General features: G+C 42.6%; 1 long non-coding RNA gene across 1 annotated transcript in view; it reads left to right on the forward strand.

The window, feature by feature from the left end:
- The first annotated feature begins 670 nt into the window (after positions 1-670).
- Positions 671-24,452, forward strand: part of LOC309547572 — a 33,539-nt gene continuing 9,757 nt past the window's right edge. Inside the window, exons 1-2 of the long non-coding RNA XR_014224977.1 lie at positions 671-900; positions 1,124-1,217. This is a non-coding gene — a long non-coding RNA (uncharacterized lncRNA). The remainder of the gene's footprint in view (positions 901-1,123; positions 1,218-24,452) is intronic.

Consider the following 24,452-nt stretch of genomic DNA (forward strand, 5'->3'; position numbering starts at 1 on the left):
GAAGAAGGACATACATTTAATTTGGGTACAGCATCCCAAGACCGCGCAATTGTCCGTTAAAGTAACACAGCGCCAAATCGCAAAATATGGCCTGGTCAGGAATGGGGTAAAATCTTCCGGTCTTAAAGCGGTTAAAATTACGCTCATTGAGAATTTTTTTGTCAAAGACATGTAGCTAAATACATTTTGTTGCTTTTTTTTATTAATATCGCAAAAAATGAAAAGCGCAGAGGTGATCAAATACCACCAAAAGAAAGTTCTGTTTGTGGGAAAAAAAGGACGTAAATTTAGTTTGGGTATGGCGTTGCATGACCGTGCAATTGTCAGTTAAAGTTGCACAGTGCCGGATTGCAAAAAGTGACCTGGACGTAAAGCAGAAAAATCCTCCGGTGGTAAAGTGGTTTAGCTGGTCACTTTAAGTGCAGAACTGGCATTGACTGGAGTGTACCTTTAAAATGGCAGTCAATTCATAATTTATATTCATGTCACAATTTTTTATGTCTCGCAGTAAATCTAGTAGTGTGAGGTCACAATCACCATGAAGGATTTTATGTTGTAGCCAATGCAACCAGAAGGTTAGGGACACCTCAATTGAGGCAGAAGGAGAAAGACCCCAAGGTCGGCACTGGGCCGTCCAATACCAATAAAATATAAAAATAAAGTCTATGACATGGAGATCTTGTGGCTGGAGTCCCAAGAAAGTCCAAAGAATCAGCAGATGACCTATCCTTCCACCAGCCTTCCTCTATAACTGAAATATCATTGCTGGCTGGACTACTGATCCCTTCAATTACTCACGAAGCCCAGTTCAGCTGCAATAGATGCCACTTGTGTTCAGAGCAACATAGAAACAACTCCACTGTGCAAACGTTATTCATCCATTCAGTGTCATGTCATCAGGTCATTTGTCTTTGTATTGCTAATTAAAGAAGTTAGGAATGACAGCTGTCTTGCAGCAATTAAAATAGTATTTGAAGTCAAGTTCAGGACCACTAAATTACCATGGCATTAGCTGCAAATTGTTCCTGGGGCAGCTGTGTTCAAACACATTCTAATATTAATATTCTGCCAGTGACATCACACTCAATTAACTTCTCACAACTCCTCCCTCTAACTATTTCAGTCCTAACACGGGGATTAGAATTCCAGAGGACGGAGAGGAACAATACAGACAGCAAGGAGTCCTGAGCTCCCTGGGGTTGGATTGCACACTGCAGGTAAAACTAACCACTATCTTTTCTTCACAGTGACCTCCAGGTATATCTAAACTTTCATGGAAGTACTTTACATAGAGTGACTAACCTGTTGATGTTAAAAAAAGTTGAATCTCTTGAAAGCATCTTTGGCATAGGAATAAGATACAGAGGTTCTAGGAAACAGATATAATTGTAGTTTGGCCCGCAGCAAAAAGTTTCCATAGAATTGCTGCTCTTTGTAGGATAAACTGTATTCACGTTCCAAGCTCTACAGTTTGCCAAAATTATTTTAGGTTTAGGCTTTAATTTACAATAACATAAAAGTGATAAAAAAAAGCTCAATTTAAACATAATTGGACGTGTTGGAAACATTTAAGATTTAAAATGTAGTAAATGTAATATATTTAATGTACATAATTTCACATGAAGGTCTTTATCATCAGTGTTGTGCAATTTTACCAAAAAAACCATGTAAAAAGTCTGTGCAAATTACAACTATACAGGTTAATAAAGTCCGATCATTAAAAAATGTATTCTGATTGGTTGTTGGTTTTCATGTTGTATTTTGCCTTATTAATTTAAGGATCCCATAGGCATGAGATTTTTGCCCAATCTGGCCAATTGTGGTTGGATTGGGAAACAACAATTTGTCTCTGGAAATTCTGAGACCTTCACAGTAGAGATGCACAGATACCTCCTGGTTGCCAGTTCAGGGGAAGGATAGATAGTTTCTGAATGGATGTTCTTTACCTGAGCACTCCAGTTCTTCTTATATCAGGTTGGTGCCGGGGGGTCTGCTCGGTGCATCACCATGTACACCTTGCTGATTAAAAGCGTGCATATTGGTGCCATGAACATTCTAACAAATGATTGTTTAAAAGAAATAAAATAACGCGTCAAGTGTGATAATAACCCACAACGACCAATCAGAATGCATTTATCTTCTAGTTTTTTAAATCCATATTAAACAGATTGGAACTAAACCTATATTTATCTGATCGGTTGCTATTAGTTAACTTACTGTTCACACAGAATTGTATAAAGTACTCAAAACCCATACTTGAGTAAAAGTACAAGTGCTCAATCAAAAAGTGACTTGAGTAGAAGTGGAAGTGCTCGATCAAAAAGGGACTTGAGTAGAAGTACTAAAGTATTCAACATTTTTTGTACTTAAGTATTGCAAGTAGTTTTTTTTTTTTAATTTTGCTACTCAAGTACTGAAAGTAAAAGTTCCAGTAGTTTTGAAAAAAAAATTGCTACTCAAGTACTGAAAGTAAAAGTACAAGTACTGTGTTATGTAGTTATTCAAGAAAGAAGTCAAAAGTTTGAACATCATATTGTTTTTTATTATTTCAAATGCAGCTTTTATTTATGCATACAGTAGCTTTTATTTTCGTATGCGCTGATAATACACATGTTTTGAACTTCATGAAACCTGTCATCTACTGTTCTGGCAGTGGTAATTTTTATAATTGTAATGAGTAACAATGCAGCACAAAAAAAAATACTGGAGTAGAAGTATTGAAATCATTGAAAAAATGTAGTGAAGTAAAAGTGGAAGTAGGAGAAAAAAATTCTACTCTAGGAAAGTACAGATACCGCATTTCGGTACTTAAGTACAGTAGTGAAGTAGTTCTACTTAGTTACTATACATCTCTGTGTTCACATTATTAATGATTATTACACTGCCCGAAAAATAAGCCCTTGTATATAATATCTGAATTAGACTCAATAGGCAAGACAGAATGTCATGAATTTTATAAACTCACACATGTTCTGAATAGTCAAATCTACCCAAAACATGTATTTCAGTTATGTATGCCTATTTAAAAATGAATTGCACATTTGTTTATATCTCTTGGAGGTCTCAAGGGCTCTTACAATGCCAAATGTTGGTGGCATGATCCCGAAGTGAATTCTTTAAGATACAGTGCAAACCAAAAATTGGGAAATCAATTCACAAAATAGTGACACGTTAATTAAAGAGAATTATTTTAGAGAGTAGTGAAGGTAGACATTCGGTCATTTTTATTATTCATTGCATTCCGTGGGGTATATTAAATACAGATTGGCACTCCGAAAGTGCTCAGGGATTTGGATGCTGCATTGTCCATTCCAGCACTCACCTGTGCTATGGTATTGTGACCTCTGTTTCCACCAAAAGTGGTGAGTTAAGTCTGCCGTTCATGTAGGGAACCTATATAGCTGATAAGGGAGGCTGCACAGGTGAGCTCTTCACTTGTATTAATGAGTAATGCATGAAAATTCACAGCAGAATGAGATCTGAGTGGCACAGTTCCGGTACTCTGTCTTTCTCCTAACAGCTGTTAAGATATCAGGTTGAGAATTAAGGGTTATTTTTATGCATTGAGTTAAATGTTAGGGTTCAGGTAGGGGGAAACTTAAGAGTTAAGCTAGCCGTACATTAGGAGACTAAAGGGCCATACACACTATAAGATTTTCCGAAGACTTTTTCCTTTAGACTTACCAAAACCATATAATATGAGGTCAAACCTAAACACTTTCAATTTGTATGCAATCTGGCAGGCCCTTGTACTACATAGAAAAGGTAAATCTGAAGGAAATCTAACCACAAAAGGTATATAGTGTGTATCCAGCTTAAGAGTCAAACAGACGTTAGTATAAAAATTCTCATTAAAACATTCTTAGAAAATTCAATCTTGCCATCATAGGGGTTGATTTACTAAATGCAAATAGACTGTGCACTTTGCAAAGTGCAGTTTTCTCTCTGCAAGAGCAGTTGCCCTAGAGCTTAGTAAATGAGCAAAAGCTCTGCTGACTTCCATCACCCAATCATATGCAAGCAAAAATGCTGTTTTTTTATTTTGCTTGCATGTGATTAGGCATTCTTTGCAAAGTGAAGCTTTATCTCATTCACAAGGTTCTGGAACAACTGCAATTACAGAGTGAACTTCACTTTGCAAAGTGCACAGTCTATTCGCCGTTAGTAAATCAACCCTATTGAGTCAACTAATTTAATCTGAGAGCCCTTAAAATATTGTACAGATCTGCTCTTGAATGTAATCCCAGGTGTGTTAAAAAGATTTCATTACAAAATGTATGATTTTTTTTTAATATAACGTTTCTGGATTGAAAATCACATTCACAATTAGAATTTCATTTGTTCAAGAAAACAATTTTGAATTTTTCATCCCTACGGTTGAAAATGAAGATCCATTTGTCCTTACTAACCATTGGAAAAACAAACGACCATTTCAAAAAATAACATTTTTGTACAAACTTTTACTAAAGTATGGCCAGCTTTATGGTCAGGTTAGAAGGGCAAGTCAGACATCAGAAACTTTTAGGCTCACTCTTTAATTCTGTTTTATGCCAAAAGTCCCACTCCAACTATCACTGCATCAGGATCTCCGGTCAACAAAATAGTGAGGGTGATTCTTGGTAGCATAGTCATCTCTTGCCCAAACATATAACTTCAGTTTTAAACATTTTTCTTCTGTAGAAGGCTCAACATTTTTCAGGCATCTTTTTTGTAGTTCTTCTTAAAAACCCTTAAACTAAGACCTGGGATGATGACATTCTATAAATTGTGATTTTAGTATGACTACATATTAGTTATCGACCGATAACGTTTTTTTAACGCCAATACCGATATTTTGGTCATCGGATATCGATATCGGCCGATATTTTCGGACATTAAAATTTCTTTTATTTTTTTTTTTAAATGTCTACAGGCACTGTGGTGGAGGGGTCTGTGGGTCTAAAAGACCCCAAACCCCTCCTCTGCACTAAAAAGCATTCAAAATGCCAAGTTTGGCTGTTTTGAATGCTGTAAGTTTTTTGAATTCTGCGCCGCTAGTACCCGGTGGTGCTGTCATGTCATGACATCACTTCCGGGTACCCGGCGCCGAATTCAAAACAATGGAGACCCGGTTTTGATGGCGGCGGTGCAGGTAGGATGCCCGGGACTCCCGGTGGGACGGGAGACCCGGGGCGAGCCGCGGAAGGCGGCGGGAGGGGGGGACGTCCTCTCCCGATCCTTGTAATGACAGCCGAGCAGCTTCTCAGTCACATCGGTTGTCATTACAAGTCAGTCGACCGTCGGCTATAGACACCGGTACCGGGGTGATGCCTCTAGCTGCAGGCATCACCCCGGTACATGCACTTTCCCTAAATATCGGCAATATCGGTAAATCCAAAGGCCGATTCCGATATATATCGGGGAAAGTGCGTATCGGCCACCGATATATTGGGGTTGCCGATAATCAGTCGATCTCTACTACATATCCTACAACCTTCAGCAAGGAGAAGGATTGCCTTTCTGGTGGTTTTCAATAATGGCAAGACTAATGATGACACTGAGAAAGAGCAACTGCCATATTTTAGTTTATTGTAGTCAGATAAATGAGCATCAGGTATAGATTGTTTGTTGTGGCTTACACATTGTACATTGTATGTTTTTTTTTTTCTGGTGTAGTCCATCTCTGAAAATGTTTAACACCTCCTAAGTCCTAGACTCATAAGTTTCGCTACATGTTTCCTATGGCTGGAGGCATTTACATGTGATTAGCCATAATAATGTGATATATCAAGTGTGACTTTTGTATTATTCCTAGAGGATTACCACACAGACGTGTTGCTGCTTACTATTTACACAGGCGGCTTATGTGTTAACAGAGCTGGAATTCCTTTTCTTCTTCATGACTTCTTGCAGCTCAACACGAGTAAAGTGATCCGTGTGGATTGAGAGCTGCCTCAGATTGGTATGATTGGCAGATAGAGGACATCCTCCAATTAAAGCCAAAGCCAGTCAGCTTTTATGTTGACTTTTTTTTTCTGAACTTGTATTTAGCTGCAAGAAAATAAATTAATGCATTCTCTCCAGAGGTACCAGCTTGGGATATATTGACATGCATATTTAGAAATGTAGACAGATATCACCACAGTAGGATGACCAGTGAAAGAGGGGCTGCCTGCTATCTCAATAGAAGCACATATGTCCATTAATACCTAGCTGGTGTTCCAAGACCATATACTGAAAATCAGAAGGCGGTGCAGGAGCATGGGGGGGCTTTGTGTAACTTAACAAGACCTAGTGCGGCAGATATATTGACTCTACCTTTTCTAGTGGTCCTTTGAAACTCTTATCAGTTCACAATTATATATGAAAATAAAGAATAAAAAGTCACATTTTATTTTATTTTTTTTTAAATTTTATTTTATACATTTTTAATGTTAATAAAAATGATTAAAACATTGTAGAATGTACAGTTAACAATAATAATAAATCCTAAAGCTACAAGCTTGGTATGTTTATTTGCTTTGGCCTCCACCCCAATGCCAAAATTCTGCAATATAAAAACAATTTATAAATATACCCCCGCCTCCCGTACTGCAGTGGTAATGTCACACTCCTTCCGAGTAAATCTCAGGGACTCTTGAGTAGTCTAAATCCTCTGAAATGACCCTACAACACAATACCCGAGTGCCTTTGGGTTACTCAACATTCTCTGGGATTTTGTTGGAAGAATGGTGACATCACTCCTGCCCAGTCACCATAGAAAAAAGCTGAGAATTAGGTAAGTAACAGCTTTGCACCGCCTGTAGGCAGCCCTTTACTGAAATGTAAAATCTGGAGGCATTTTGTGGACCTCCCGATCATGCAAATACTGTTATCGGCTGTCAAACTTATCACGTGATTGAGTGTCTGTCCTACTGGCTCCTGCCCAATGCTAAGTGATGGAAGAAGTCATGACAGTGTGGTCACGATGCTGAGTTGAGTGCAATCCCAGCACAAAACAGACTATAAAGCCCATCAATGTGCTGCCATATATAAAGTATGGTCCTCAGTTCAAATCCTGGCCAAGACACTACCTGCATTGACTTTGCATGTCCTTCCTGTACTTATATGGGTTTGCTTCAGGTACTGATTTACTTTCACACTTAAGACATACGGCTAAGTTAACTGGCTCCTATCTAAATTGGCCCTAATATGTGTATACAGTGCCTTGCGAAAGTATTTGGCCCCCTTGAACTTTGCGACCTTTTGCCACATTTCAGGCTTCAAACATAAAGATATAAAACTGTAATTTTTTCTGAAGAATCAACAAGTGGGACACAATCATGAAGTGAAACAAAATTTATTGCATATTTCAAACTTTTTTAACAAATAAAAAACTGAAAAATTGGGCATGCAAAATTATTCAGCCCCCTTAAGTTAATACTTTGTAGCGCCGCCTTTTGCTGCAATTACAGCTGTAAGTCGCTTGGGGTATGTCTCTATCAGTTTTGCACATCGAGAGACTGAAATTTTTGCCCATTCCTCCTTGCAAAACAGCTCGAGCTCAGTGAGGTTGGATGGAGAGCGTTTGTGACTTTTACATCAGTGGCTGAGTGTATACCAGAGGTTGGCACAGAGAATTTGGGAAAAAGCAGAGGCTACTTAGTATAACACTTTTGGGGGGGGGGGGGGGGGTCATTTAAAGGATAGCTGTGCTAAAAGTACAGTTATTCTTTTTTGGCTCCTTCACACTATTGAGGTGCATTGGCAGTGTTGGTCAAAACAAGGACAAGGCAAAAACCCTTGCTTTGGATAGGGCCCTTTCACACCAATGCACTTGGTGTTGGTGTGCGTTGCGATTATGCGACACACACATTTTATTACGGTGCAGTGCATTACAACGTGCGATAATCTGCATGTAGGATCAAATCAAGTGCAAATCAAGTGCAATGTAAATACAGTTGAAAAAAAAAGCTCTTTAATGCATTATAACAAATCAACGTATGCCAACTGCTGTGAACGGGCCCCGGATCTTTTACATCAGAGCCCACGTGTAACACAAGGCGTACAGTATATACAATTTCCCAGATTAGAATTTGTTGTATACTATACAAAGGAAGAGGCTAGCAGCTTTTGCTAAACATATGAAGTGATGTTTACTACACCGTTTACATTTGAAGATTAGAAAAATACCTTTAGGTTCACAGAGATTCTTTTATATATATAATTTTTCTGTGGTCTTTAAATGAGCACATGGACATACAGAATCTCACAAAAGTAAGTACACCCCTCAAATTTTTGTAAATGTTTTATTATATCTCTTCATGTGACAACACTGAAAAAATGACACTTTGCTACAATGTAAAGTAGTGAGTGTACAACTTGTATAACAGTGTAAATTTGCTGTCCCCTCAAAATAACTCAACACACAGCAATTAATGTCTCAACTGCTGGCAACAAAAGTGAGTACACCCCTGAGTCACAAATATCCAAATTGGACCCAAAGTGTCAATATTTTGTGTGACCACCATTTCCAGTACTGCCTTAACCCACTTGGGCATGGAGCTCACAAGGGCTTCACATGTTGCCACTGGAGTCCTCTTCCACTCCTTCATGATGACATCACAGAGCTGATGGATGTTAGAGACCTTGCACTCCTACGCCTTCTATTTAAGGATGCCCCACAGATGCTCAATAGGGTTTAGGTCTGGAGACATGCTTGGCCAGTCCATCACCTTTACCCTCAGCTTCTTTATCAAGGCAGTGGTCATCTTGGAGGTGTGTTTGGGGTCGTTATCGTGTTGGAATACTGCCCTGCCGCCCAGTCTCCGAAGGTAGATGATCATGTTCTGCTTCCGTATGTCACAGTACATGTTGGCATTCATGGTTCCCTCAATGAACTGTAGATCCCCAGTGCCGGCAGCACTCATGAAGCCCCAGACCATGACACTCCCACCACCATTCTTGACTGTAGGCAAGAAACACGTGTCTTTGTACTCCTCATCTGCTTGCCGCCACACATGCTTGAAACCATCTGAACCAAATAAGTTTATCTTGGTCTCATCCGATCACAGGACATGGTTCCAGTAATCCATGACCTTAGTCTGCTTGTCTTCAGCAAACTGTTTGTGGGCTTTTTTGTGCATCATTTTTAGAAGAGGCTTCCTTCTGGGACGACAGCCATGCAGACCAATTTGAAGCAGTGTGCGGCGTATGGTCTGAGCACTGACGGGCTGACCCCCAGCCCTTCAACCTCTGCAGCAATGCTGGCAGCACTCATACGTTTATTTCCCAAAGACAACCTCTGGATATGATGCTGAGCACGTGCACTAAACTTCTTTGGTCGAGCATGGCAAGGCATGTTATGAGTGGAACCTGTTCTGTTAAGCCACTGTATGGTCTCGGCCATCATGCTGCAGATCAGTTTCAGGGTCTTGGCAATCTTCTTATAGCCTAGGCCATCTTTATGTAGAGCAACAGTTCATTTTTTCAGCTCCTCAGATAGTTCTTTGCCATGAGGTGCCATGTTGAACTTTCAGTGACCAGTTTGAGAGATTGAGAGCGATAACACCAAATTTAACATACCTGCTCCCCATTCACACCTGAGACCTTGTAACACTAACAAGTCACATGACACCGGGGAGGGAAAATGGCTAATTGGGCCCAATTTGGACATTTTCACTTAGGGGTGTACTCACTTTTGTTTCCAGTGGTTTCAGACATTAATGGCTGTGTGTTAAGCTATTTTGAGGGGACAGCAAATTTACACTATTATAAAAGCTGTACACTCACTACTTTACATTGTAGCAAAGTATCATTTCTTTAGGCCCCGTTCACATTGCAGCGACGCTACTTCCCGGGGCGACCTCCGAGGTCGCGGCGCGCTGCTCGCCCCGCGACCTCTGAGCGGCCGGCACGGACTTCATAACATTGAAGTCTATGCAGGTCGCTCCGGGTCGCCCCAAAGAAGCTCCGGACCCTTTTTCTAAGTCGGAGCGACTTGTGTCGCTCCTATTAGAATGGGGCCGCAGCTTCTCTGACAGGTCGCCTCAGTGTGAACGGGGGCTCAGTGTTGTCACATGAAAAGGTATAATAAAATATTTACAAAAATGTGTGGGTTGTACTAACTTTTGTGAGATACTTTGTATATTATACTTTACTTCTTTATTTGTACATTTTTACACATATTTATATTATCAATTGTTTCTTTAACATGTCATCATTTTCCACTGCACCTAAACAGATAGGATTTTCCAAATATTTAATGTATAATCCCAGGGATCTTCTTTATCCCACCACAGTGCTTAGGATGTATAATAACAATTTTAGTTCTGTAATGAAAATTCTACACGTGGGAGATGATGTGTAGCTGAGTAGAAAATAAAAAAGACTTTAAAAAAAATCTTCTAAAGGGCAGATAGTGGCATTGTTCCAAAATATGAGCCCCAATATTTTTTTTTGGACAAGTTCTTTTTTAAAATCTGCCATGCAGTCCTCTCTGCCACCTGCATCATTATAACATTCTAATTAAAATGAATTATGAAAGAAATATAGATTTCAATAAAGTTCTAACAAAAAAAAATAAAATAAAAATATCGGCGCATCAGCACTGATACTTACACCAGTTGCCATGCATTCAATGTGGCTTGCTGGTGGGAATGAGACCAATGATGTAATTGACTGTTCATGAACATATCCTTTAGTGCATTTTTTTCAACCTTTTTTGTGCAAAGGCACACTTTTTTCATGAAAAAATTCACGAGGCACACCACCATTAGAAAATGTTAAAAAAATTTACGCGCAGTGGAGGGGGTTTGTTTGCATCTCCGGTGAAAGTAAATCCAAATGAAATATAGCTTTCGCTATATTGCCTTGTGCCAGAGAATTTGCTTGAGCTAACCATCTTTGCTCTATTTTGATCCCCACTCATACTTGGGCTCTCATCTGGCTCCGAATTTTGTTCAGAGTCCAGTTCTTTCCTTTTCAAAAACTTGTCCATCACTGCAGTATCTCACTGTCACTCAGTACTTACTGTGCTTGTCTCCTCCAGATAGCCGCTGTCCCTCACACTCAGCACTCTTCTGCGTATGTCTCCATCTAGATCCATCAGTCAGCGCTCTTCTGCTCATGTCTCCTCCAGATCCAGATCCATCAGGGCTCTTCTGCTCATCGGCGATCTACTGCGATGTCTCCTCCTGTCCTCCTCCTGTCAGTGTAACAGTGACACTGGAGCTATTTATAGTCCTTAACATGCGCTTCGGATGAAATTGGAATTTTTCCCACGGCACAACAGGCAATATTTCACGGCACACTAGTGTGCCGCGGCACAGTGGTTGAAAAACACTGCTTTAGTGAATTGGGCCCTATGTCTCAAAATACCAACCAAATCCTTCTCTTCGTTGCTCCCAAGACCTCATGTTCGCTAGCTCCCTCATCACCTCCCCCTATAATCACCTCAAGGACTATTAATCTGTCCGACTATCTCCTACTCTGTGCACTTTTATGCGATCCTCGAAAACCCTTCTCTTTTAGATTGTCAAGCACCAGTATGGTCACTTAAGATGAAGAGGCATAAGTCACATGCTTTTCCATGGAAGATACAAAAATAAGGCTAATACATAAAAAACAGAATGACCAGACAGTAGCACTGGCAATTCAGGTTTCCACATTTATATACATTTATATAAAGATGACATGGGATATCTTTCACAGGTAGTGTTTTTAATACAGAATGACAATACTGGAAGGTCCTCTCTAATTAATGCTTGGTAATACCAGATATTTGCCCTGGTAAAGTGAAACTTCACACATTGGATTGTCAGACTGGTCTTCAGGAATATCTTCACTTGTAGTTTAGTGTCTTTCTCCATACAGTCCTTTATATTGAAACAAATCTGTTCATAGTAGGGAATGTGTGTAGAACAGTGGTGTCACCAGCAATAGCCATATTTGAAATAGATCAGACCAACATTAGGCTCTTCTTTTGGTACCAACAGTTCTATCGTTACTCCAAACTATCGTTACTTTTAAAGAGAAGTTGACAATCTGCAATATTCTTAAGGCTAGCAACAGCACTAAAATGCACCTTCTGATGCCTTCATATTTTTGTGTTACATTTTTAGAAATATTCTTGTGGAGCATGGATCCTGGGTTCAGGCTGTACATAGGACTTTGACTTCTGCTACATTCAAGATTAAAGTGTTTGTAAAGCTTCATTTTTTTCTTAAAATAAGAACATGTTATATTTACCTGCTCTGTGCAACAATTTTGCACAGTGTGGCTCTCACACCACCCTTTCTGGAGTCCCCCATCTGAGCTCTCCACTCCTCCTCTTCTTTGACTGCTTCCATAGCAAGCTGGCTGTTGTAGGGGCACTCATGCATGTACACTCCTGAGCGAGAGTGTGTGCATCCATAGACACACACAGCCCCCCCCCCCCCACACACACACACACACACTCTCTCCTCACAGGATCTGACCGACAGCAGCAGGAGTCAGTGGAAAAGAGAGAGAAGGGAGGCGAGCTGCTGCAAACTGGCACAGCACTTGATCAAGATTGGGCTTAGGTAAGTCTTTAAAGGGGGTGCTGGCATAGCTTCCAACTGTCCCTAATTTTGTGGGATTGGCCCTGATTCGGGACAAAGTCCCTTGGTCCCTCTTTCCTCCTCATTTGTCCATCATTTTGTTCTGATCTATATAGTTGTATATAAAATGCACTATTTATCTTTTCTAAAGTGTTTCCCAAGGCTAAACCCTTCATCCAATTTCTAAATTGTCACATTTGCAAATGTTAAAAGCGAGTATAATGAAATAGCAGTGGTAAAAAAAATAAAAGTACTTGTGGGATTAACTTTTTTAATATATAATTCTTCTTTAAGGGGGGGGGGGGGTGACAGGGTGTGTATTCCCATGCCTACGTACTTTTTCTAATAGGTGTCCTTCGTTCCTATCTCAAAAAGTTGAGAGGTATGGGTGCAGCTAATAAAAGTTTTTTTATTTTACCTTAATGTATCAAATGCATTAAGGTTAAAAAAAAAAATAATAAAAAAATAAAAAAAAAACCTTTTGCCTTTATAACCACTTTAAACTTCATTCCCTCTACCCCACCTCAAGCATTCAAAAGCAGAAGTCAAGGCCAATGTACACCCTGGGAATAGGATCCAAGGGCATAGAGATCATGTTGAAGAAAAACACAGTCAAGTGGAAATAAAGGCGAACTATAAGTGTTATAATACAAATGTTGAAAATGTTGCCCCTCCTTCCTCCTACCTATGCTGTATAGCCTTTATAAAGAGATCTATGGAAATATATATTTTTTCATATGCTCTGGTGCAGTCACACGATACAGAAGCTCTGGTTCCCCTGTATTAGCAAGCAGCTGCTGCAGGAAAAGGGAGGGAGTGCCGACAATGGATGGGCAATTGACTCCCAATGGGTGAAGCCATTGCTGCAAGAATTCGGAGCCATGGTGGATTATTCCCTTACACAGGCGAGCCACTGCTTCTCAATCATATGACCCCACCAGAGCAAAAAGCAAAAACAAAACAAAAGTTCACAGATCTGTTTTATAAAGGCTATGCAGCATATGTATGCAATATGTATGCAATATTTTAAAACACACTTATAGTTATCCTTTACTTACACTTGAGAGCAACACAAGATATACGCACTTCAGCACTGTTATCTTAAGAACATTTTATGCCAAATCAGGTTTATTTTAAATAAAAAAGCTTCTAATAAGGGGAGTACAGGTAGAAGTATAGACTACATTTTTGTATCTGTTTGTTACCATTGAAGACCCTTGTTTGTACGGGCTTTCCCGAGCGGCGGCGGCGCATGCGCACTGACCGGGGAGAAGGTAAGTGAGACCGTGACTCGAGTAAAAGCCGAGGGGGGCTTTTTCAGCATAAAAACACATGCTGAAAAAGTCGGCTTATACTCGAGTATATACGGTATTTCTGACCTGCCTCTGAAAATGGCAACTGGAAGTCTCTGAATCAGAAAACCTTTTCAGATTAGGCAGACCATAATCCGCTTGCATCTTTTACATATGACAGGTTTCTTTTTAAAGCCCACATTAACATCAGATAAATACATTATATGTTAGCCTTTCCCAACCTTTTTTTTTGCCCCAGAGGAACCCCTAAAATAATTTCCAGGTCTCAGGGCAACCCAAGTATAATTAGTACATCAGGTGAGATTGGTCAAATTGGTTGGTGATAGTAAGTGGGAAGAATGCCCCTCTTAACGGGGTGGCCAGATTGACACCCTTGCAGTCATGCCACTAGCATTGCCAAGTGACATTGGACCTGGAACTATGCAGGCACCATCAGATGGGAGGTCAGTTAGCCACAGCTCCATGACCCCCCCCGGCCACCCCTGGAAGAACCCTGGTTAAGAATGGCTGTCCTATGTGCTTAAAAAACAAGGTTCATAGTCATTGAATTTGTTTTCTTTGAAAAGCAGACTTAGTCTGAGTAGAACATCCTTCCCCCTGCCAATAGGCTGCAGAGAAGGATCCCTGCTTTTTTGTTTTTATTTTCCCCTATTTTTCAAACATTCAGTTTTGGACAATTTCATGCTCCCAATTTTGTGGGAACAGTTTTGGGGTGGCCCCTTCCCGTTCCAACATGACTGCGCACCAGTGCACAAATCAAGGTCAATAAAGACATGGATGAGCGAATTTGGGGTGGACGAACTTGACCTCAACCCGATAGAACACTTTTGGGATGATGAGGAGAATGTGAGCAAGGCCTTCCCGTTCAACATCAGTGCCTAACAAATGTGTGTAGCAGGTTTTTCAGGCATGGGGCCTGAGGTGGGTCTGCCATTGTTACCGGTAACACTCCCAGCCCATTGGAGCTGTAACTCTAGGTGTGAGAACTGAGACAATGACAATTCTGGCATCTTTAGTTTGTGTGTTTTATTATGTTTTGGGGACAGGAGAAGGGAATGAGTGGGATACTCCTTTGGCTCAACTAGGTACAATTTTGGGACTCTTCTAGAGAAAAATGCCTGTCAGTGCTGTCTTGACGCCAGCCAGCGCTAGCCAATGCTTCCTGACGCTTGGATATACTGTAACTCTGAAAACTGTGCTGGAACCTCGACCTTTGTCCAGAAGATCCAGGACTGTAGAACACTTGACTCCTGACATTGCTTTGCTCAAAAGTCACTGAATAGCTCCCTCCAGCCCCGCGCTGGCTTGAGGTAGCTCTTTGTAAATTCCTGTGCTGCTGCAACTCTCAAATGGTACACTCCACTGTACAATGACTCTTCATGGCCCAAACTGCAGGTACCCCCTCTATACTTCAGGGACCTCAACTTAGGTACCCCCTCTACTGCTTCAGGGTCCTCCGACAAGTCACCCCCTTCACTGCTAGCTGACACTTGGATCCCAGTACCTTCTCGGGAGTGGTCCCCTCTGACACTAGGTAGACCCCCCTGGGGGCAATCCACAGTACTCACGAGTTACGACCTTTGTAGGCTTTCCTGGGACTGGACCCCTCTCTCTCTGTCTCCGCTGGTTCTTCGCACACCGGATTTCCCTTCAGCTCAACTCAGCACCCTCTGGATTCCCAGGCAGAACCCAGAGACATCCACTTCCTCTGACAGGAGGAGAGACAGCCGTACTCTCCCTCCTGGGACACTGCTTCCCGCCAAAGACACTGAGTCATGCACTCCCCTCAAACTTATACCAGACTCCCAGAATCCTTTGCGGCAGAATCTGCCTTCTGGGGTAGTTACAAGCCTGAATGTGTCCCTGATTGTGTTTCCTCCACTGCCCTATGAGAAGCCTCTCACAGAGCCAGTGGGAAAACTCCCCTCTCAGCAAACACACCTGAAAGACATGACAGCCAGCTGAAATCATGGCCCTGCTGTTAGGCAGCCAAGGCCCACTATACGTTTACCTAGTACCTACCTGTAGGGTGCTACATCTGCTTCTGGAAGAAAGGCCAAATATTCCCATAGACACACTCCTAAACCTTGTGGACAGCCTTATCACAAGAGTTAAAGCTGTTATAGCTGCAAAGAGTTGGCCAACACAAAATTTAACCCTATGGACTAAAACTGGAATGCCCTTAAAGTTCATGTGCGTGTAAAGGCAGGCATCTCAGTACTTTTGACAATATAGTGTATTTACACTGAAAAAAAAGGAAAAAAAATGTCAGGCAACTACAGCACCCCCAGAGAGTCAGCACCCACAACTCCCATTATAGCAGCAGTTTAAGGCCAAGGGACTCCTCCTTGGCTTCAGTCATATGCCAGAGCTGAGGGGTGGAATTCCCCTGCATATGGTCATCTGATCTGGTGACTGTGTTTAGGGAGGTTGGAGATCTGTACTGCAGGGTCTGTAATATGGAAGGGGGTGGTGCCTGCACAGAGAAGTCTCTACTGGCGGGAGGGGGTGTCTGTACTGAGGGGTCTGTACTGGTCAGGAGTAGGATGGCTGTAGAGGATTCTGTTCTGGGGAGAGGTCATAATAGGAGGGTCAGTCTGTCCTGAGGGGTTTGTGCTGGGGGGTTGGATTCCTTGGTCCTGAGTACTCTCTTGCCTGCTCATGACCTCTACCAGGACCTGACTACTGTTTTGTTTTTTGCCTGCCCACAACCTTTGCCTAGACTGACCTCTGTACAACCAGCCTGCCCATATATGGAATCGAAATTCGGATGGTGCTTGTTGAATCACATGAATTTTGATCCATGTATAGCCAGCTACAGAGGCAAGCAAGTTTGATTCCTTGGAGATGAGATTATGAAGTGCTTTGTTGACTTACCTTTAATCAACCTTGTTCACTTTAAATGCAAGTTTAGTATAATTAACCTCCACACATTAACCAAAAAGATCTCTTTTAACACCTCTTTAAAATGGTGTTCTTATGGATGAATAGAAGAATATTATCCAGGAGGACCCTATCGTGTTATCTCTAGGCTTATAACAATCTTGTGTATTTACATTTCAATAATGAAACATATCAGTTAAATGTTCTCTGATGACTTGACTATTTTACTAATATTATCCAGAATTTATATAGTGCCAACAGTTTATGCAGTGCTTTACAATATGAATAGGATACAGTACAGTTACAATACAAAAAAATAAAAGAGGGTTAAGAGAGCCCAGCTCAAAAGAGCTTACAACCTAAGAGGGTGGGGCAAGTGGTACACAAAGGTATAACTGTGGTGGATAAGCTGATGTAAGTGTTAAAAGATTAGTTCAAGGTGTGATAGGCTTCCCTGAAGAGATGAGCTTTCAGGGATCGCCTAAAGGCAGCCAGAGTGGGAGATAGCCAGACAGAGTGAGGTGGAGAGTTCCAAAGGATGAGAGAGGCTCTGGAGAAGTCCTGGACACAAGCAAGGGAGCTTGAGAGCAGGAGGTCTTGAGAGGAGCAGAGAGGATGGTTTGGGTGATATTTGGAGACAAATTTGGTGATGTAGCTCAGGCAGAGTTGTAAATGGCTTTGGATGTTGTTGTTATGTATTTTGAATTTGATTCATTGGGCAATCTGAAGCCAGTGTAGGGATTGGCAGAGAGGGGTGGCAGACGCTGAGCGGTTGGTAAGGTGGATAAGCCTGGCAGCAGCATTCATGATAGACTGAACAGGGGGTAGCCTATAAAAAGGTAGGCCTGTGAGAAGGGAGTTGCAATAGTCAAGGCGAGAGATAACTAGGGAGTGAATGAATAGCTTGGTGGTTTCATTAGTTAAAAAGGGACACAATTTAGAGATGTTACAGAGGTGAAGTCTATAAGCTTTTAACAATGTCCTATGTGCTTAAAAAACAAGGTTCATAGTCATTGAATTTGTTTTCTTTGAAAAGCAGACTTAGTCTGAGTAGAACATCCTTCCCCCTGCCAATAGGCTGCAGAGAAGGATCCCTGCTTTTTTGTTTTTATTTTCCCCTATTTTTCAAACATTCAGTTTTGGACAATTTCATGCTCCCAATTTTGTGGGAACAGTTTGGGGGTGGCCCCTTCCCGTTCCAACATGACTGCGCACCAGTGCACAAATCAAGGTCAATAAAGACATGGATGAGCGAATTTGGGGTGGACGAACTTGACCTCAACCCGATAGAACACTTTTGGGATGATGAGGAGAATGTGAGCAAGGCCTTCCCGTTCAACATCAGTGCCTAACAAATGTGTGTAGCAGGTTTTTCAGGCATGGGGCCTGAGGTGGGTCTGCCATTGTTACCGGTAACACTCCCAGCCCATTGGAGCTGTAACTCTAGGTGTGAGAACTGAGACAATGACAATTCTGGCATCTTTGGTTTGTGTGTTTTATTATGTTTTGGGGACAGGAGAAGGGAATGAGTGGGATACTCCTTTGGCTCAACTAGGTACAATTTTGGGACTCTTCTAGAGAAAAATGCCTGTCAGTGCTGTCTTGACGCCAGCCAGCGCTAGCCAATGCTTCCTGACGCTTGGATATACTGTAACTCTGAAAACTGTGCTGGAACCTCGACCTTTGTCCAGAAGATCCAGGACTGTAGAACACTTGACTCCTGACATTGCTTTGCTCAAAAGTCACTGAATAGCTCCCTCCAGCCCCGCGCTGGCTTGAGGTAGCTCTTTGTAAATTCCTGTGCTGCTGCAACTCTCAAATGGTACACTCCACTGTACAATGACTCTTCATGGCCCAAACTGCAGGTACCCCCTCTATACTTCAGGGACCTCAACTTAGGTACCCCCTCTACTGCTTCAGGGTCCTCCGACAAGTCACCCCCTTCACTGCTAGCTGACACTTGGATCCCAGTACCTTCTCGGGAGTGGTCCCCTCTGACACTAGGTAGACCCCCCTGGGGGCAATCCACAGTACTCACGAGTTACGACCTTTGTAGGCTTTCCTGAGACTGGACCCCTCTCTCTCTGTCTCCGCTGGTTCTTCTCACACCGGATTTCCCTTCAGCTCAACTCAGCACCCTCTGGATTCCCAGGCAGAACCCAGAGACATCCACTTCCTCTGACAGGAGGAGAGACAGCCGTACTCTCCCTCCTGGGACACTGCTTCCCGCCAAAGACACTGAGTCATGCACTCCCCTCAAACTTATACCAGACTCCCAGAATCCTTTGCGGCAGAATCTGCCTTCTGGGGTAGTTACAAGCCTGAATGTGTCCCTGATTGCGTTTCCTCCACTGCCCTATGAGAAGCCTCTCACAGAGCCAGTGGGAAAACTCCCCTCTCAGCAAACACACCTGAAAGACATGACAGCCAGCTGAAATCATGGCCCTGCTGTTAGGCAGCCAAGGCCCACTATACGTTTACCTAGTACCTACCTGTAGGGTGCTACATCTGCTTCTGGAAGAAAGGCCAAATATTCCCATAGACACACTCCTAAACCTTGTGGACAGCCTTATCACAAGAGTTAAAGCTGTTATAGCTGCAAAGAGTGGGCCAACACAAAATTTAACCCTATGGACTAAGACTGGAATGCCATTAAAGTTCATGTGCGTGTAAAGGCAGGCATCTCAGTACTTTTGACAATATAGTGTATTTACACTGAAAAAAAAGGAAAAAAAATGTCAGGCAACTACAGCACCCCCAGAGAGTCAGCACCCACAACTCCCATTATAGCAGCAGTTTAAGGCCAAGGGACTCCTCCTTGGCTTCAGTCATATGCCAGAGCTGAGGGGTGGAATTCCCCTGCATATGGTCATCTGATCTGGTGACTGTGTTTAGGGAGGTTGGAGATCTGTACTGCAGGGTCTGTAATAGGGAAGGGGGTGGTGCCTGCACAGAGAAGTCTCTACTGGCGGGAGGGGGTGTCTGTACTGAGGGGTCTGTACTGGTCAGGAGTAGGATGGCTGTAGAGGATTCTGTTCTGGGGAGAGGTCATAATAGGAGGGTCAGTCTGTCCTGAGGGGTTTGTGCTGGGGGGTTGGATTCCTTGGTCCTGAGTACTCTCTTGCCTGCTCATGACCTCTACCAGGACCTGACTACTGTTTTGTTTTTTGCCTGTCCACAACCTTTGCCTAGACTGACCTCTGTACAACCAGCCTGCCCATATATGGAATCGAAATTCGGATGGTGCTTGTTGAATCACATGAATTTTGATCCATGTATAGCCAGCTACAGAGGCAAGCAAGTTTGATTCCTTGGAGATGAGATTATGAAGTGCTTTGTTGACTTACCTTTAATCAACCTTGTTCACTTTAAATGCAAGTTTAGTATAATTAACCTCCACACATTAACCAAAAAGATCTCTTTTAACACCTCTTTAAAATGGTGTTCTTATGGATGAATAGAAGAATATTATCCAGGAGGACCCTATCGTGTTATCTCTAGGCTTATAACAATCTTGTGTATTTACATTTCAATAATGAAACATATCAGTTAAATGTTCTCTGATGACTTGACTATTTTACTAATATTATCCAGAATTTATATAGTGCCAACAGTTTATGCAGTGCTTTACAATATGAATAGGATACAGTACAGTTACAATACAAAAAAATAAAAGAGGGTTAAGAGAGCCCAGCTCAAAAGAGCTTACAACCTAAGAGGGTGGGGCAAGTGGTACACAAAGGTATAACTGTGGTGGATAAGCTGATGTAAGTGTTAAAAGATTAGTTCAAGGTGTGATAGGCTTCCCTGAAGAGATGAGCTTTCAGGGATCGCCTAAAGGCAGCCAGAGTGGGAGATAGCCAGACAGAGTGAGGTGGAGAGTTCCAAAGGATGAGAGAGGCTCTGGAGAAGTCCTGGACACAAGCAAGGGAGCTTGAGAGCAGGAGGTCTTGAGAGGAGCAGAGAGGATGGTTTGGGTGATATTTGGAGACAAATTTGGTGATGTAGCTCAGGCAGAGTTGTAAATGGCTTTGGATGTTGTTGTTATGTATTTTGAATTTGACTCATTGGGCAATCTGAAGCCAGTGTAGGGATTGGCAGAGAGGGGTGGCAGACGCTGAGCGGTTGGTAAGGTGGATAAGCCTGGCAGCAGCATTCATGATAGACTGAACAGGGGGTAGCCTATAAAAAAGGTAGGCCTGTGAGAAGGGAGCTGCAATAGTCAAGGCGAGAGATAACTAGGGAGTGAATGAATAGCTTGGTGGTTTCATTAGTTAAAAAGGGACACAATTTAGAGATGTTACAGAGGTGAAGTCTATAAGCTTTTAACAATGTCCTATGTGCTTAAAAAACAAGGTTCATAGTCATTGAATTTGTTTTCTTTGAAAAGCAGACTTAGTCTGAGTAGAACATCCTTCCCCCTGCCAATAGGCTGCAGAGAAGGATCCCTGCTTTTTTGTTTTTATTTTCCCCTATTTTTCAAACATTCAGTTTTGGACAATTTCATGCTCCCAATTTTGTGGGAACAGTTTGGGGGTGGCCCCTTCCCGTTCCAACATGACTGCGCACCAGTGCACAAATCAAGGTCAATAAAGACATGGATGAGCGAATTTGGGGTGGACGAACTTGACCTCAACCCGATAGAACACTTTTGGGATGATGAGGAGAATGTGAGCAAGGCCTTCCCGTTCAACATCAGTGCCTAACAAATGTGTGTAGCAGGTTTTTCAGGCATGGGGCCTTAGGTGGGTCTGCCATTGTTACCGGTAACACTCCCAGCCCATTGGAGCTGTAACTCTAGGTGTGAGAACTGAGACAATGACAATTCTGGCATCTTTGGTTTGTGTGTTTTATTATGTTTTGGGGACAGGAGAAGGGAATGAGTGGGATACTCCTTTGGCTCAACTAGGTACAATTTTGGGACTCTTCTAGAGAAAAATGCCTGTCAGTGTTGTCTTGACGCCAGCCAGCGCTAGCCAATGCTTCCTGACGCTTGGATATACTGTAACTCTGAAAACTGTGCTGGAACCTCGACCTTTGTCCAGAAGATCCAGGACTGTAGAACACTTGACTCCTGACATTGCTTTGCTCAAAAGTCACTGAATAGCTCCCTCCAGCCCCGCGCTGGCTTGAGGTAGCTCTTTGTAAATTCCTGTGCTGCTGCAACTCTCAAATGGTACACTCCACTGTACAATGACTCTTCATGGCCCAAACTGCAGGTACCCCCTCTATACTTCAGGGACCTCAACTTAGGTACCCCCTCTACTGCTTCAGGGTCCTCCGACAAGTCACCCCCTTCACTGCTAGCTGACACTTGGATCCCAGTACCTTCTCGGGAGTGGTCCCCTCTGACACTAGGTAGACCCCCCTGGGGGCAATCCACAGTACTCACGAGTTACGACCTTTGTAGGCTTTCCTGGGACTGGACCCCTCTCTCTCTGTCTCCGCTGGTTCTTCGCACACCGGATTTCCCTTCAGCTCAACTCAGCACCCTCTGGATTCCCAGGCAGAACCCAGAGACATCCACTTCCTCTGACAGGAGGAGAGACAGCCGTACTCTCCCTCCTGGGACACTGCTTCCCGCCAAAGACACTGAGTCATGCACTCCCCTCAAACTTATACCAGACTCCCAGAATCCTTTGCGGCAGAATCTGCCTTCTGGGGTAGTTACAAGCCTGAATGTGTCCCTGATTGCGTTTCCTCCACTGCCCTATGAGAAGCCTCTCACAGAGCCAGTGGGAAAACTCCCCTCTCAGCAAACACACCTGAAAGACATGACAGCCAGCTGAAATCATGGCCCTGCTGTTAGGCAGCCAAGGCCCACTATACGTTTACCTAGTACCTACCTGTAGGGTGCTACATCTGCTTCTGGAAGAAAGGCCAAATATTCCCATAGACACACTCCTAAACCTTGTGGACAGCCTTATCACAAGAGTTAAAGCTGTTATAGCTGCAAAGAGTGGGCCAACACAAAATTTAACCCTATGGACTAAGACTGGAATGCCATTAAAGTTCATGTGCGTGTAAAGGCAGGCATCTCAGTACTTTTGACAATATAGTGTATTTACACTGAAAAAAAAGGAAAAAAAATGTCAGGCAACTACAGCACCCCCAGAGAGTCAGCACCCACAACTCCCATTATAGCAGCAGTTTAAGGCCAAGGGACTCCTCCTTGGCTTCAGTCATATGCCAGAGCTGAGGGGTGGAATTCCCCTGCATATGGTCATCTGATCTGGTGACTGTGTTTAGGGAGGTTGGAGATCTGTACTGCAGGGTCTGTAATAGGGAAGGGGGTGGTGCCTGCACAGAGAAGTCTCTACTGGCGGGAGGGGGTGTCTGTACTGAGGGGTCTGTACTGGTCAGGAGTAGGATGGCTGTAGAGGATTCTGTTCTGGGGAGAGGTCATAACAGGAGGGTCAGTCTGTCCTGAGGGGTTTGTGCTGGGGGGTTGGATTCCTTGGTCCTGAGTACTCTCTTGCCTGCTCATGACCTCTACCAGGACCTGACTACTGTTTTGTTTTTTGCCTGCCCACAACCTTTGCCTAGACTGACCTCTGTACAACCAGCCTGCCCATATATGGAATCGAAATTCGGATGGTGCTTGTTGAATCACATGAATTTTGATCCATGTATAGCCAGCTACAGAGGCAAGCAAGTTTGATTCCTTGGAGATGAGATTATGAAGTGCTTTGTTGACTTACCTTTAATCAACCTTGTTCACTTTAAATGCAAGTTTAGTATAATTAACCTCCACACATTAACCAAAAAGATCTCTTTTAACACCTCTTTAAAATGGTGTTCTTATGGATGAATAGAAGAATATTATCCAGGAGGACCCTATCGTGTTATCTCTAGGCTTATAACAATCTTGTGTATTTACATTTCAATAATGAAACATATCAGTTAAATGTTCTCTGATGACTTGACTATTTTACTAATATTATCCAGAATTTATATAGTGCCAACAGTTTATGCAGTGCTTTACAATATGAATAGGATACAGTACAGTTACAATACAAAAAAATAAAAGAGGGTTAAGAGAGCCCAGCTCAAAAGAGCTTACAACCTAAGAGGGTGGGGCAAGTGGTACACAAAGGTATAACTGTGGTGGATAAGCTGATGTAAGTGTTAAAAGATTAGTTCAAGGTGTGATAGGCTTCCCTGAAGAGATGAGCTTTCAGGGATCGCCTAAAGGCAGCCAGAGTGGGAGATAGCCAGACAGAGTGAGGTGGAGAGTTCCAAAGGATGAGAGAGGCTCTGGAGAAGTCCTGGACACAAGCAAGGGAGCTTGAGAGCAGGAGGTCTTGAGAGGAGCAGAGAGGATGGTTTGGGTGATATTTGGAGACAAATTTGGTGATGTAGCTCAGGCAGAGTTGTAAATGGCTTTGGATGTTGTTGTTATGTATTTTGAATTTGATTCATTGGGCAATCTGAAGCCAGTGTAGGGATTGGCAGAGAGGGGTGGCAGACGCTGAGCGGTTGGTAAGGTGGATAAGCCTGGCAGCAGCATTCATGATAGACTGAACAGGGGGTAGCCTATAAAAAGGTAGGCCTGTGAGAAGGGAGTTGCAATAGTCAAGGCGAGAGATAACTAGGGAGTGAATGAATAGCTTGGTGGTTTCATTAGTTAAAAAGGGACACAATTTAGAGATGTTACAGAGGTGAAGTCTATAAGCTTTTAACAATGATTGGATTTGAGTCTGAAAGGACAGGT

This window comes from Pelophylax lessonae (assembly GCF_965119305.1).
Source record: "Pelophylax lessonae genome assembly, chromosome: 2".
Classification (NCBI taxonomy): domain Eukaryota; kingdom Metazoa; phylum Chordata; class Amphibia; order Anura; family Ranidae; genus Pelophylax; species Pelophylax lessonae.